This window comes from Acipenser ruthenus, chromosome 7 (genome assembly GCF_902713425.1).
Source record: "Acipenser ruthenus chromosome 7, fAciRut3.2 maternal haplotype, whole genome shotgun sequence".
Taxonomy (NCBI): Eukaryota; Metazoa; Chordata; class Actinopteri; order Acipenseriformes; family Acipenseridae; genus Acipenser; species Acipenser ruthenus.
This window is the reverse complement of record NC_081195.1, coordinates 44195244-44211932: the sequence shown is the minus strand read 5'-3', so window position 1 is coordinate 44211932 and position 16689 is coordinate 44195244. Positions and strand designations below refer to the sequence as shown.

General features: G+C 36.6%; 1 long non-coding RNA gene across 1 annotated transcript; it reads left to right on the top strand.

Moving 5' to 3' along the window:
* Positions 1-14481: 14481 nt before the first annotated feature.
* Positions 14482-15966, top strand: LOC131737644 (uncharacterized). The gene is made up of 3 exons (XR_009329290.1): positions 14482-14542; positions 15483-15546; positions 15768-15966. It is a non-coding gene; the product is annotated as an uncharacterized LOC131737644 (long non-coding RNA).
* The last annotated feature ends 723 nt before the right edge of the window (positions 15967-16689 follow it).

Sequence of the window (16689 nt, the reverse complement as noted above, 5' to 3'; positions counted from 1 at the left end):
GGCTGAAGACCCTCTATGGAAGAAAGCAATGATTGGATGAAATAGCCAACTCAATGAAGTTGTAAGAAGCCTGTCACGTGGCTCCTCACATTCCAAAGTGTGGGAGAGTCCCGCTTGGGAAGATGGACAGAGTGGGTAAAGTTCCTGGAAAGAAGAGTGATTAAAGAAGGCATTGGTCAAAACTATTAGTATCCATGTACTTGCGTTTTCCACTAGTCACATTAACTCCAGTTGATTGATCAATAACTGAATAAAAAAAGTAAATTTAATATTGTACTGGATATTTTGAAGCTTTGATTGTTCCTTTGAAAACAGGATAGGGTTATTACAGTACTGTACTTGTATTTAGACACAAAGTAGGCCAAAAAAAAAAAAAAAAATCATTATTTTTTTTAAGTATTTAATATGCTTTAGTAAAGTGTTTAGTTTATTGCAGTAAGTATATACGTTTACATATTTGGTACATGGCGCCTTAATACGATCTATTTAAGTAAATGCATTTATTGTTTAATTACTGCATCCGTTTATTCATGTATTTAGTTATTTGTTGTTAACTTGTAAAACATTTCAACTGGGTCCTGTCAGGCAAGTGGGGACAAGTTACAGTATACATGTCTCGTATCAAGATACAAAAATGCAAACCATTGTCAAAGCATGCACAACACATTCCTTAACCCATAACTTGTAAATACCATTATTTCAATCTGGTCAATTATAAGTAAACATACAGTACCATTAACTTTAGGACTACTACTCACTGTAATACTAGTTGGTTTAGCAAGAATGTTTCTTAACAGACATTGTATACAAAATAATGATATGTTCTGAATGGCTAAGAGGTGCTGGCACATGTATGTGTTATTAGGTATTACTGGTCACACTATTTTCCGTTCTTGTTTGCTGCTGTACAATTTTCAGTACCTATACAGGGAGTAATGTCATATCAGTCATAATTAGTGAACAACAATCTTATTGCTGAATGTTGGATGGCATTAGCATTGACTTTTTAATAAGTGGATAATAAATTATCCATCTCGAATATGTACCTGTGGTTAAGTGTTAACTTTGGACCTACCCCCTTGGATCTGAGTCACAAATCTATACACTGATCTATTTGATTCCAATATTTGCCTATGGTCCCTTGAATGTGTAACAACACATTTGCAGTGCAACACTGATTGATTTCATCAACAAACTGACTTATAAATGGCACACAGTAGGTCAAATCCCTTATGAAAGTCTGCCACAGCATTTTTGGAGTTTTTCCATGGTTATATTATGCATTTGCCTTACAGTAGATCACCATGGTTTATTTTTTTAATATGCTTTAGCTCTCTGTGCTTTACAGTGCTTTCCTATGCTTTCACTGGGCTTTATTACACTTTGCTTTATAATGCCAAGGGCTTTAAAGAAGCCCTGTATAATCACTTTTCAAATTGTACAATGCATACTACCTACAATCTATAGGGAGGAATAAAAATATTGAACTGTACAGGACTTGCCTAAATATATAGATGATGTGCAACTTTATTGTTGGACAGCTCTCCATCACTATACTATAATCTTTTAAAAATGTTGACAATTATTTAGTATAATAGTGCAAAGCTACCAAGTAACATAGATTCAGAGTGATTATACTGTAGCTCTATCTTTACTGTTATTCAATGTCCAAACTGTCAAAAAGACTGCCAAAGTTCATATACCTAAAATACCAAAAGAGGAAACGCCGCTTCAAACTCCAGGCCTAGACTGTTTGTTTTATTGTGAACTTTTTGTAAGCTTAAAGAAATTGTTTTCTTTGTGTTGCTTATAAAGCCAGAAATAAAACATAAAAACTCTGTTTGGTAGATTAATACTTACGTCTCACAATGTGTAATTTACAATGTTTGATTTACTTCAGATGGGTTAGCTATATGGATTCTTGATTTTGTGAAAACCACTAATTGTATATACATTTGGCTTAACTATGTCATAACTGATGTCATTACTAATAGACTGACTGCCCCCTTGTATGACAAACACACATTTCTCATTGATAATGCTAATCCATGGTGGTTTAATTACTCCAGTGGTATCTTACTTTGCAACGTAGTGTAAGAGTGTAACTTTGTTTTTGAAAGTTTTGATGAAGCAGGTTATAAACTTCAATTTCAATGTTCTGTCTTTTACTGGGATTGACATCTCTTAATCATCTTCTGTATTTAGATGAGTCAGCTAGCAATCAAGAAAATATCATGTCTTTGCAGTTCCTCCTACCTTTCTGTATCAGCCTTTACAGTGCAGATGCAAACTTAGAAAACAGCTATGATGAAACATGAAAAGGACATTCTTACATTTCAGAATGTGTGAGTATACGGCAGCACTGTTTGTATCATAATCTGGGTGTATTTCAAACGTTCTTTGCATGTGCATACAGTAGATGCAAAGTTAAAATGCTTTTTTACCAGTTAAGTGCATAATGTGTTTCAATGCATAGATATGTGGGATCTTCATCATACACTACTGGGCTTACAATCGTTATGTTAATATTATGAAATGAAACATTCTGTTTTTGTGTTAATACTTTGAATAAGAAGAGCCTACTGTACCAGTACAGAAGATAAAGGGTTATTTAGGAATGCCCTACACATTCAGGGAAGGGGAATCACAAAATTGTCTACATGTTCTGATTTAGCCCCAGGATATAATTTACCTGAAAGGGAGAATCTTCAAGGAATAGCACCCTCAGGCATTGCTGTGATTTAGAATGATATCTCAATGTTACAGTTTTAATCCTAAAGCATTCAGAATAATCTGTGGCAAACTACACTCATCATTGAAGGAGATTATTTTCATACCGGTTCCAATTTGTACTGTATGATGTATTTTATCTCTAAGCTTATTTTACAGTCTGTGTATTTATGCCTTCTGATTGCAAGTCAAAACTCAGCAGATGGAATACCCTATCATTCCGTGTCATGCCACAGATCAAGACATAAGGCATTAGTTAAAACATCAGTTCCTTATGTTAAACCATGTGTTTCCCGCATTAGAAATTGTAATTGAACTGTTGTTCTTTATTCTTTGCAGACTTTGGTAGTGTGCACTTTGTTTGGCGTGCAGTGTGAACAACACATGTTACTTAGTCAATTAACTAAACCACAGACATTTGGCAAGTCAACATGAATTTAAAGGGATATATTATATCATCACACTTTTTATAATATGTAATATATTACCTGTTTAATATCCTGTTATGAGTGTTCTCTATTATTGTCTGTTTTCAATCTGCTAAGTATACTGTTTACTTTGCTTACTGTACTTACTATTCCCCAAAAATGTTCCTTTTTCAAGCACTCCGCTGCATAAAGAATGCTAAAAGCTACACCACTTTACACAGACCAATCTACAAAATACCATTAATAACAAAGATAATTGTTATTTAAAAGCTACAACAATATGGGAAATACATTACAAAAGGTAATATACAAATTTCAAAATATGCTTTTCAACAACATCAATGATCAGATTGTTTGTATAATATTAGTACTGGGTTTAGGAATTTGTGTGGGTAATAGCAGTGTTTGCTTAAAAAGCAACAACTTGTAACAAAAGAGCCCTGCTTAGGGAGGCTGTCCATTAAACCTGCTTAATATTTCAACTTACTTTTAAAAATGCCATGTTACTGAAACATATTATAGTAGCAGAGGCAGGGTACCATTCTCTAGAAACTTCTGTAGCCAAAATCCTCTAAGAAATCTAAACTTTTAGCAATTGAATGAGAAGCAAATTGCTATCAGAAGCTATTGTTTCATGGAGTGATTTGGAAAGTTGCCTTGGATACTTTGTACATGATGAAAACAATAATTCTTGGCTCCTTGATTCCTTTCTTACACATAAATTCATTTTCAATACTTACATTTTCCCTGAGTTGTTTGGGTTTCTGGAAAAACAGTGCCTCACATTTTCCAGTTTTATTCATAGGAAACTGTCTTTGGCAAACATTGTAAATGTAACCTTGCCTTAAGACATTGTAATTCTTTCTACCTGTCACAGTCTAGTTACTGTATATTTACACATTTGATTAAACAATGAGGGCAGGAGCAAAATCAGGATGAAGGGTGAACAGGAAGGTTATGTCAAAGGGCTTTTGTAGGACTTATTTTGCCCTTACAGTTACATACCACGGTACAGAATTTGAGCCAAAAAAGGTGCACAACAAAAATTTTTAGTTTGTTCAAGGTGTATTTAGCTAACTTCCGCTTTCTATAAACCTTGGTCAGGGAGGCAAGCTCTTTTGTGGTTAGAACTTGCTGACCTATCACCCTTCAAACAGACACACAGGAACAAGTGTAGGGTATTAATGGTGGTGATGATTAATAGACAACGTATCTTGTTGTAGAAGTCTGCACTAAGAGATGGGTTGAGGTATTTAACACTGAATTCAGTCCTGATGTGGGGTGTCCCACCCCTGTGCATATTTTTGTGTTTTATGTTTTATGTTGTGTGTATGTATTGGTGCATGGAGTGTGGTTTATGTAGCACAGCTGATTTAAAATGTATATTTGTATTTAGGCACAGGGATTGCACAATCACTTCACATGCAGATTAAAATGGGTATTTGTATGGGGGCACGGAAAGTGCACAATTAGTCCACGTGCAGACTGTGCCGAGATTCAAGTGAATGATTGATTAGCAAGCGAGTCTCGGCACAGCTGCATGAAAGAGTCAGTGTTTCACACACACAGGGTTGGGCGTTCAGAGTGGAGAACGGGAGAGATGGGAGAAATAATAATAATAACAACAATTGCTACTTATACATGTTAAAAGTCAATGTTTGTTAGTTTGTCTATTTATTTTGGACAACTTGCCGTTTTGTTTCTGTTTTGTGAAAGCTGTTTGTTTGTTTATTACATCTGCGCACCAGCACATTTCACTCACCAAAACTGTTGTCATTATCCTTCCTGGTCTGACGTCACCACAAGCCATCCTGTTCACAAGGCCCCAAAAGGCAGTTAATAATAGTAGAATGACTTTGTTTAATTCTGACTTACATTTTAAAGTCAGATGCCAAAGGTGTGCAAGTCCCTTAAAAAACACACAAAAAAAACACAATGCTATCACGTTCCCCTCAATTCATTATATGGTGAATGCACTAGTGAACTATTGCCTAATGTGCCTGTTGGGAAAATAACATTTGAACTACATTGATCCTGCACCTATGAGATGCTGTAGTTAATCTGCTTGTGGTTTGGTTAACACAAAAAAAACCTCTAATACAAGGCAAGGATTCTTGTTGTCTCTGCCAATTCACAAGAGGAAGAACCATCGCAGGATCCTCCTTGGAACTACTGTTGTTTACACTTGTTTATCAGTACAAAAAAATGTAATTGCAGGTTGATTCAAAGGGTCAGAGGGGTAGGGATTAATGTGGTTTTGTAGTGTTTGAGAGTAAAGTAGTAAAAGTTTTTTTCAAGAAAGCCCCCAGAGCCAGGATGCAGACAGTATTTAAACATGAGTCACAGTCTCCCTGTTTCTGCTGCTATAAATAAATCCTCATCCACTGTCCTGCTGGGTTTAGCTGGGTGGTGAGGCCAAGGAGCAAAATCAGCACGAGCTAAAACAGGAACATTATTTCCTCTGATGAATCTGCGGAATTTCAGAAAGCACTTAATTACAATGCACAAAAGGCTGAATACAACGGTTATTACTCTCCATACCACTGGTACCACAGCAGCTGTTACCCTGGTAAATAAAGTGCATTTAACGTTTTGCTCAACCTTGAAGGGCTGATCGTTTTTATATTGAGCAATCCTTATACAATGTTTACAAATGATATCATGTAGAAATTGTCTTTTCTGCTAAAATATTATTTTACCAAATGTTTCTATTACTTATTATTGCCATTAACAGTTAATGGAAGTTGAAACTCTTTTTGTTGCCTTTTTTTAAAATATCTACTGCCCTCTATGGAATAAGAACATGAACAACAGGATGAGATGATTACTTTTGGCTCTGGTTGCCATGAAACTAATTCGATACTAAATATCCTTTAAATCATTGTGTTATTGTCAGATGCTTGAAATTTTGTCATCAGGTTGTACAGCTTAAATGCATCATTTAGTTGATTCTTCATTTAGGAGCTTAAATGCAATGCTTATTTATTTCACATTTGAAACACTTCCTCATAGCTTAGGGTTTTTTATCCTCTGCATTATCCAATTTGTTTACATCCCCCAAAGAAGCTGTATCCCCTCTGCTTCCCATAATTGTATTTCACTTTGTGAGACAAAATGGCATGTCCTCAGTACTTGCTGCATAGCAGTTGTATGTTTTAAATTACTTTGTCAATATCTGTCATGCAAAAAATAGGCCAAATAAAACACACAGCCTTTTAAAATAAATATTTTTTAAAAATAGTTATGTTTCAACTTCATGTTACTGAAGTCACTGCACTCAAAATGTGTCTTCACCACAACCTGATACTTGATACAAAAGCATAGAAGGAAATAGAGACAGGAGTCAAGCATTCCAGTCAGAGGTTTTACATTTCACACATGCAATGCCTGTCAATGTGTTTTTAAAGGATGTGTTCACACATTGGTGACCGATTTCACATACTGCTATAGCACTAGGTTTGTACTGCCTTACCTAAGGTATAACTAATCGTTATATGTGAAACCAACCGTTTGTCATTTACAAGATGAGATTTTCAAAGATTCAAAATATGTTTTTTTATGTCTTGGACAAAGATACCAAATACTAATCTAAACTGTTATTGTGAGATTACTAGTAAGTGTGAAATAAAAACGCATTATTTTTCATTATATGTGACCACAACTAAAATGATTAAGCATACATAGTATAAAGGTCAGCCTAAAGTTTCAAATATCCATGATTGTCTTACATGTCACCTGATCCCCTAAATTGTGTAGTTTTCAACAGCAGTCTTAAAATAAGTTTATTTGTCTTTCAGGTTTTTTTGTATTGTCTTTTACCTGTTGACAATATTAAACATTCATTTTTTTCTATCATGCTACATTAAGAATACATACTTTCCAACAACTGCTTTTGTATATCATAATCGGCTTTACAATATCTGAAATTATCTATTTAAGTTACCTTATCATAACCAATATTGACAGGCCACTGCTGTTGTACCCTTGAGCAAGGTACTTTACATAGATTGCTCCAGTAAAAACCCTAGCTGTATAAATGGGTAATTGTATGTAAAAATAATGTGACATCTTGTAATAATTGTAAGTCGCCCTGGATAAGGGTGTCTGCTAAGAAATGTAATAATAATAATAATGTATTCTCACTATATAAAATACTTTTTATCCCATTTCTGGCCCTTGATTTCATTTCCGTAAATGAGAGTCACAATTAATTTAGAAGATGGCAGCTGTCCATGCTTTAATAACATTAGAATAATTTCCTATCTCATATATCAACTAAAACACTTTAGCATTTTAAACTCTTGTGACCAGAGCGATTCCCACTGCATCATGATTTGATCTCAAACTGGCAGCGATCACAGTTGGATATTTCATTTTTTTTTCTACAGTGTCAGTAATTATAAGACTAAGAGTCCTGTATTTAAATAGTTGTTGTGTTATGTTGCGAAAAAATGCTTCCCAAACTGACTGTTAAAATGTGAGAGAATACAATTTGAAATATTTAAAACACTCAATAATAGATTATACTATAAAGTAGTTGTATGACAGTTTGATAAATACAATTGTCATACAAAATGTTAATTTAAAAAACCAGGAAACACGGTACAGCTATGGCCAAACGTTTTGCATCACCCTATAGAATTAACATATTTTGCTTCATAAAGTCGAATGAACCCTGTTGAATAATATTACGTTAACATATTGAATTACATACCACATTGTAATTTTCCATATACTTAACAAAAAACAGACTATTATGGCTTCCGGTAGACTTTTGCGATATCATTTTGTAATTTCTTTGATTACATGATGCTAAAAAAAAATCTAAATTATGTTCATGTAGTTTTTATTTATTTATTTATTTATGTCTCAATACTAAAAATTATAGGTAATGCAAAACTTTTGGCCATAGCTGTATATGTCCAATCTGATGAACATGACCACTGTTTAACTTTTTATGAGAAAGTAACTAGACCTCTGGTCCCTGTTCAGGCACTCTTCCAGCTGAGCAATCCCATCATCTGGCTTTCCTCAGTCCCCTCCAGTCAGTTTCTTTCTCTAATACTGTATAATCTAAATCAATGTAATGACAAGTGATGGGCTTACTTAGTTACGTGATCCTTCAGTAATTAAATCTCTGCGCTTCTATCTATCAAGGCCTTGCACCAACACTACAAGTAATGTTTTTTTTTTTTATCATTACTGTATGTATGAGCTGCACGGCAACCCACGGACAAACATGAAATGGAATATTTGTATTGTTTCATTTTTTAATTAACATTATTGTGTTGTTGGCAGACTTTATTGCTAGTGTGTGGCGAAGGATACAATTTGGTGCTTTCTAAAATGTATTTTTATAAACAAAACATTTTCTAATAATAGAAATAATGATAAAAATATGAAAATAAATACATTTTTGTTCAAAAGAGCCAACTTCCCAATGTTTCGTATGTTTACATACCCCCACATTTTTGTCCCAATCGCACCCATGCTGGTCAGACACCCCACGAGTCCAAGCAGAGACTTCCCAGTCTGGGCACTTGCTTCTGAAGTTCAGTAGCTTAGCAACAACTGTTGCTGGTGACTAAAAGAGTTGGCTTGACATTGGTTACCTTCTCGCCCATTGATCTTCTGGTATGGAATTGCAGGTAACGTATTTCATAATTGGGCAGAAGCAGAGGGTTAAATTGAATTTGTAAACAAAAAAAAAAAAAATAACACCCCATTGTTTGAGCAGTTTCTGTATATTTGTTTATTTTAGTGAAGTTCTCCAGTAGTTAGGTAATTGTGTTGCTATGGTGATGACAATATATTTTATTTTCTAAACTGTAAAGGTTAACTGTAACATAACCTTTTCAGGACGTAATAGCAGTAGGTAGCTGGAAACTGTAATTGTCTGTGAAGATTTTTCGAAGTTCAAGGATAAAAGGTCAGAAGTGTGTATATGTCTCAGTGGCCCTGGAGCTGCGGATGTGTGTTTCCTATCATGTCTCCTCCTATTTCAACCTGTGCTCCCCTATTCACAGGAATAACAGCACTGTATCTGGAGAAATTTATTCAGGCTAGATTTGCTCAGATAATACAACATCTCATTTCAACTAATTTATGGTGAATTTTGGGGATTGACTTTTTGTAAGAAAGAGCAGAAGAATTTAACTTCTCTTGATTTTTTAACATATTGTAAGAACCCGATTAACAAATGTATTTCAAACATTCAATAGCTATAAATCAAGAAAAACAACAAATCCACAACCTGTGTACCCTCTCTTGTGTGCTCTACTCCAGTTTCTTCACCTGTTTCCACCTGTTTACTAAAATAGTACGCAAGTTAAATACCAACTGCAACGAACTTGGCGGCTGAAGTTAGTCCCCAGCAGCGTACTAAAAAAGGTCTCAATTGCAACAAACCCAAAAAATAACTGCTGCTGCCCTCTAGAGGATACTAAGTACGGGACTAACTTAGTCTAACTCTTGCTATGGACTAAGAATTTTAGTATCGTACTAAGTGGAATAGTGGAAGACATGTGAAAGTCCCAGAATGTACTGGCAGTTTATTTCTGCTGAAATAATAATGTTTGCATATAATATACACATATATATATGTCGTCACTATATTTGAAGCATCTGCTGCCTATACGGATATTGTAATAGTAAAATAAAATTACATTATGACTACAATACTGTTAACTACTAATAATGAAGGAAGGTGTCAGCAGCATTACAGTCATGCATGTAGAGCCTGTAGTATGCAAAAGTAGGTTTCACATTTAAGAGACGTATTTATTTATTTATTTGTTGTTATTCAAGAATTGTAATTATACAAAAATTCTGTGGATGGTGTCATGATAGAATGTTTATTCCCAGAGGTTCTAAAGTTCCCAGTTTGAAGATAAACTATCTTGCACTGACCTGTAATATCTTCTGTTATCACGGTTGGGGTTGAAATTGATTCTGAAACCTCTTGGAATAATGTTTTCCTTCAAACATCTCCTGATGAAATTAATGTTGTTGGTTAATCTCATTTTGGTCCAGGTAGATTTTGCAAGCCTGATGGCAAAAATAATCTAGATTATTAGCAAATTCTGTTATTTTTTTGAAACACTTACTTCCTTTATAGTAGGAATAAATGTGTTATAATAGTTTCTTTTGATGCTCGGTATATATACAGTATATATATATATTAGCTCAAAGAGCCAATATTAATATATATATACATATATATATATATATATATATATATATATATATATATATATGTATGTATAGTAGCAATCTTGGTTAACGCAGACAGGCGCATCACACAGGGCAAGGTGATCCACACACAGGCGGAGGGCAGGCGCGAACCCGGGACCTCTCGCACTAAAGCATAGCACCAATACCGCTGTACAAAAGAGCCGATAACATGAAATGCTCTATGTAACCTGCCAACAGAAAAGGTTAACAAGGTCAACAGATGAACAGTGTCAGTACATTCCAAATTCTATCTGCTAACCATGAAAAATGCAATCTCTTATCTGTTGTCTTGAAAGCAGCTATATGTACATGAATACTAATGGCTAGACAAAGCTGTAAATCTTGTACTCATTCTTATTATAAAAAATATTTTAGCTACTGTAGCTTTATTCTAATTGCAACCTTTAAATCTATACAAGAAGTTAATGTATACATGTAAGTAATCTGTCATCCAGCAGTATTCAACAAGCTGTGAGAGGCAGCAGTCTGCATACAAAACACAATGGTCTCCATAGGAACAGAGACGAACAGCCTATTTCAGGCTCACTTAGTACAGAAGTTCTCACCTTTCCTTTTTTTAATTAAATTATCTGTCAATTCAATGTGGAATCTGCTTTTAAATTGATTTTTTCTTTTTGAGGGATTCACATAGCTGGCCTCATTATAGGGAAGACTTCCAATTTCAATGTCACCGTGGTGTTTACTGTCCCAAACAAGTTTTAGAAGAATGTTATTGCATTGGGGAAGATTATAAAGTATGGTTAAAGAAAGCTGTGTAATATATTTAAGTGATAGTGCCCGTCGATGAAGGCTGTACCGTGTGGTAGTTGACTGTGACTGGAGGGTGCTAATGAAAACAATTGTTCTCATTATTTTCTATTAAAAAACATTTTAAAACCTACATTTACCTTGAACTTGTAATGATTTGTCGGGTAGCCTTCCGATGAGAGTAGTTTAAGGAAAATAGTGTTCATAAAGGATCACACATCATATTTATAGAAAAAAAATATTACTTCATAAATAACTTTTGTACTTGTCAGAGCTGCTTACAGTTTATCTGAACAGTGCCACCTTCCTGAATTGAACAATATTACTGAACTGTCCGGGTCTCGGTTTGTTGTTTTTGAAAGATGCTGTGTGAGCTCCAGTCGAGCTGACAGGCTGTGATTGGCTGGCTCGGCAGTTGCGGGTACGAGATTGGTTGCTTTCGTCGGCGCAAAGTATTGATTGGCTGGTTTTGGTGGATAATAAAATACATTTGGACCAATTGTGTCTTTGTTTAGTATTTACTATACTGTCCAATAGATGTGAACTAAGCTTAAAAATACAGTAAGTCAAAATGAAAAAGCCGGTACTTGCATGGATTAATTTTCAATTTGATTCACAGGTGATGCAGTGACGTTCCAGCGGGCATCTACTGTGTATTAATGCCCGCTATAGCTGGAAGCAGATTGCAGATTGGCTGGTGATACTGAATCGTGAACAATATAGCACAACTTTAAAAGCTTTCTAATATAGTTCTCAGCTGTTTATCCCTCCTGACAATACAATAAGTACAATCTGTGTGAACCAATTAACTAAGTAAAACAGCCCACAACTGGATAACCAGTTCATTCACATGACTGGATACTTCTACTGAAATGAGAACACAAACTTCTCAATACCTGGGAGGGGCAAAATAGTCAAGGAAACATTTTTAAGTAGAAAATAGAAAATAGTGGTTCACAAATCTATTTCAAATACAAATAAAAAATAGGTTGCCAGTAATGTATTTTAAATAGAAAATAATAAATACTATTTTGCAAATATAAATTTGATATATCTACAGGTTGTAGATAGTGTCAACTCAATTTTTTCTTTTTTGTTCCGCTAATAAAGAACCGAAAATGTCAGCACTGCCTCGTTCAACAAGTATGTTAGTAACATACATCCTCGCCACGGGTGTATGTTACTACTCAAAATTATCAGTATGCTGAAAAAGTTGATGGCCATGACATATAGCAACTGTATGTACAGAATAAGAATGTTAGTGTGACAATCAGTCAGATTGATGGACAGACAGCCAGACACCTCCATACTGTCTGATACTCAATAACTTACTGAATTTCATGACAATTGGAAAAGTGTCACTCCACATGTATACACAGAAGTCAGCAAGGATTTCATAACCCAGGTACAGCAGAACACAATAAGGATCATTTCTGCATTCTGGTTGGCTGAGAGGGTATACATAATGGTGAACGATTGTACAGCTGTATATAAACAATTGTATCATCCCACAATCCTCTTGTCCTCCTTAAATCTGTGACAATGTAATATGTATTGCTTAACCTTTTCTATACTGAATTTTTTCATTAAGGTTTACTCACTGATTAACTTTTTTTTTTTTAACTAGCAGAATTTGTAGCAAAAATATATATATATATATATATATTGTTATGTTTTCACAAATGAATTAGCACGGTAAATTGTAACCCTCTTACATTATTCACAGTATGTTCTGCATTCTATCTACACACCTATTCAAAGAATTATTGCTACTACTTGATCCATTATTAACCAGTTATTTCTCTCATATTGGTTCGCACTGGTTTTCTGTTCAGAGCCCCCCCCCCCAATGAAAGTAAACATACTTGCACAATCGTGTTATATTTGTATTCAGATGTAAAAGTTAAATTGGTATAAACAAACTATTTTCTTTTTTTAAAACTATTTACAATGTTTACAAAATCATTTTCCATTCTAAAAAAAGTATTTTAAAATAGAAAATACTGTTTCCATGTCAAAGTAGGTATTTTGTAAATAGTGAAACATTTTCATGTCCATCCCTGCTCAATACATCTCTCTGTGGAATACAAGGAATGACCTCCAAGATATATTTTATCCTTGCACCCACAGCTACAGTATTGAACACAAACACAAACACAAAAAGTTTTTCATCCTTCCAGCAGAGTATCACTGGGCACCAGCAACAGCTTAGTAACGACATCATATCCTATTGTGTTTGCTGTTAATTTGTTTAAAAAAACGGCTACACTTGGTTATGCCGTGGAGGCTATTAAGGAACACAATATCAATTAGCTTTTATGTGGAGCTCAAAATGCAAAGAAAATGGAATGTGACAACCTCATTGCTAAGGGATGACTTGATGCGGACATTGAGAGGATTGTTGCTTCCAGTTGTGTTTGACCATCACCTTGTGGCAAATGTTTGTCACAAAAATAAAACATTATAATAAGTTTGTAACAGATTTTCCTGTCCAGACATACATGACTCATAGTCAAGTCTACCCTCGCTTGTCATTTCTGGGTCACTTTAGTCCTTGTAACAGGCTCTGTATTATAGCAGTGAAAGTATTGTAAGGTTTTTTTAGTATATCCCTAACCATTTAATCCAGACCAGAACAGTAGGTGTAGTTGTTGATTTTTTCCCCCTTTGGAAGCTTTAATACAAGGCTCAGAAATAAACTACATACAGAGTCATATCCTGTCTATAATGTATTACACCCGCAACATTTTTTTTCAGCAGTTGTATGTACGGTTTTAAATGTGTTATACTTGGAAAAGCAACACAAAGAGATATAGTAGGTTACTAGTATAGAGCTTCATTAGTTAAAAGCCATCTTGAACAAGAGAGTCTTTAACAGGAATAGAAAAAAATCTATGGGTCCCTGTGACAGGATAGCTGGATGTCTAAGGTGGTCAGGAGTCAGGAAGGAGACTCAGAGCTCAAGAACTGCCAAAGTTTATTTTTCACAAAATAAAAATGACAAACAAAAACACAGAGCCAAAATAAAAAGGTTAAACAAAAGGTTAAAAAAAAAGTCACAAACACAAAATGAAACAGAATTGCCCTCACCCAAGTGTCGCACTATCATGGTGAGGTTCTTAAATAGATACAGAGGAGCGTTTGTCTCTCTCCATGCAGCTCTCAAAACCTTTCTCCCAATGGAGCTTCTAGCTCCCTTTTCATATCATATGGCTGTTCCCACTTAGCACCAATTAGCACCAATTATCTAATTTGGGAACAGCCACATTCTATAAAATGGGAGCTAGAAACTCCATTGGGAGAGAGGTTTTCGGAGCTGCATGGAGAGACAAATGCTTCTCTGTATATATTTAAGAAACTCACCGTAATAGTACGAGACTTCGGTAAGAGATTTTCTGTTTCATTCTGTGTTTGTGATTGTTTTGTTTAACCTTTTTATTTTGGCTGTGTGAGCTGTGTTTTTGTTTAGACACCCAGCTATCCTGTCACATATGGTGGAATTTGCTGTGTTTTGCCGAGGCAAAGCAGGAGATCAGGAGGAGATCGTGAATCCAGGGGGGAGGACCCCTGGGGAAAGCGGTGATACCCTGAACCCCTGAAACTTTTTGGATGGGACAATGGCAAGCCCGCAGGTGACGCTCAGCAACCACCGGAGATGCTGCTGAGGGAGCCAGAGAGGGGAGCCAACGGAGACATGGGTGAAAAGCCAAAGAGGGAGAAGCTGGAGCACTGAAAGCCGGAGGTGCAGGAGTTACCATCCTCAAAGGCTAAAGTAGGAGGAGCTACCATCCTCAAAGGCCAGAGTAGGAGTGAGTGGCTGCCTGCCTGTCTGAAGGGCCAAAGAAGGAGCTACTGTCCCAACAGCCGGAGGAGGAGGAGCTGCCGTCCCAGAGAGCGAGGAAGGAAAGAAGCGACAGGTTTCTATGGCGGAGGAGTCGAGACCAGCACCACCACCACAGCCCCTAACAATCCGGCGCCTAAGGGTCAGCTCCCTTGGCCCATGCTCCCAGATACCCCACCGTGGTGTCTGGACCTCTCATTGCTGGGTCTGGGTCCCAGGTTGCGGCACCATCAGACACTGTCGTTCACCCAGACTCTTGTTTTGCTCCCCTTGGTAGACCAGACGTCGCTACACTGTTGCAGAGGCTCTCACCTCTGCCTGCAGCTGCAGCTTCCCGGTTACCAGCCTACCTCTCTGGTCACCCGATCTACGCCACCCTGGTCCCCTGTCACCGGTTCTCGGTCCCTTTAAGGGGGCACAGAGATGGAAAGAGCGGCCCACACAAAGACCTAACGTACCTTCCCTAATTCTCACCCACGCAGAGAGGCGTCATTCAAGGAGGGAGGTGGACGGTGGTGGCCATCTGTGCTTTGCACAAGGGGCAAGGTATGTGGCAGGGCAGGAGCCCTGCACATGAATAGGAGTTTTTGTCTAAATGTATTGTAAGTAGTGTGTGTTTACTGTAATTATTGTAAATAATTCATGAAGTACCTGACACTCCTGGGAGAGCCTGCCTGATGTCTGTGATTGCCATCTGTGTATAATCAGCAGATAGGTGTGTTCCAGCAGGGTGCCAGGTATAAAAAGGTCCCATTTATTCACCTCAGGGCTGCTGCAACGCCAAGGAAAACGGGCTGAATATCGTCCATGCTACCCAGACTTGGAGACCTGGCAGTGTAATCCTCTGATCGCAGTGAGAGTGACCCGGGATCAGAAGATAAAGAAAGCAATATGCAAGAGGCCCTGCTAGTAGTCGGAGTCAGGGTGTGTTAAAATATTGAAGAGTAGTTCATGGATTTTAGATTCCCTTAAAAGTTTAGCGAGGTGAATATGTGGGACCTCCATGCCTTTGGGAGTAGCGCACGCCGTTTTCACGGCACCTTTATTTTGATCGTTTTTGTACTGTGTTTAGTTTGCTTTTTGTACGCTGGCCGTACAAATCCTGTTCAACTGCAGGGCGTATCAACTTCAACCTCCGTCTCGATCTCATGGCTGTCTCTCAGCAGCGAATGCATGCACTCACACGCCAGCAGCCTGTTACAGTCCCAGTGATTTCAACCAATGCAAGGGGGTTACAAAGAGATTAGGGCCCGGGCCTGGAGTTGATGTTATTATTTATTTATTTATTTCTTAGCAGACGCCCTTATCCAGGTAGCAGGTCAGTAAGGTGTTGTCAGAGGATTTTTACAGTTTTTTTCTTTTTAATCTTTTTTTTTAGGGATAAGATATACATATTTCCCAAAGTATACTATGCCTTTTCTTGTGGACAAATGCTGAAACTGGAAGACAATCTAATCTGGTAGTAGTTGAGAGCTACAGGAGCCAGGTGATGTGGGTTCTTGTTACTGGTAAATCACATTCCTAATGAAGCTGTCCCATCTTAGCTGCTTCCCTGGTTTATCACTAAACAAACTCAACCTGAATTGTGGCAGTCAAAGACTGTTAGTACTACTCGTGATAGCTCTCCAAATGATCCACATAATTGATTAAAATGGTTACCATTTATGCAATAAAAAATGAGTAGTTGTT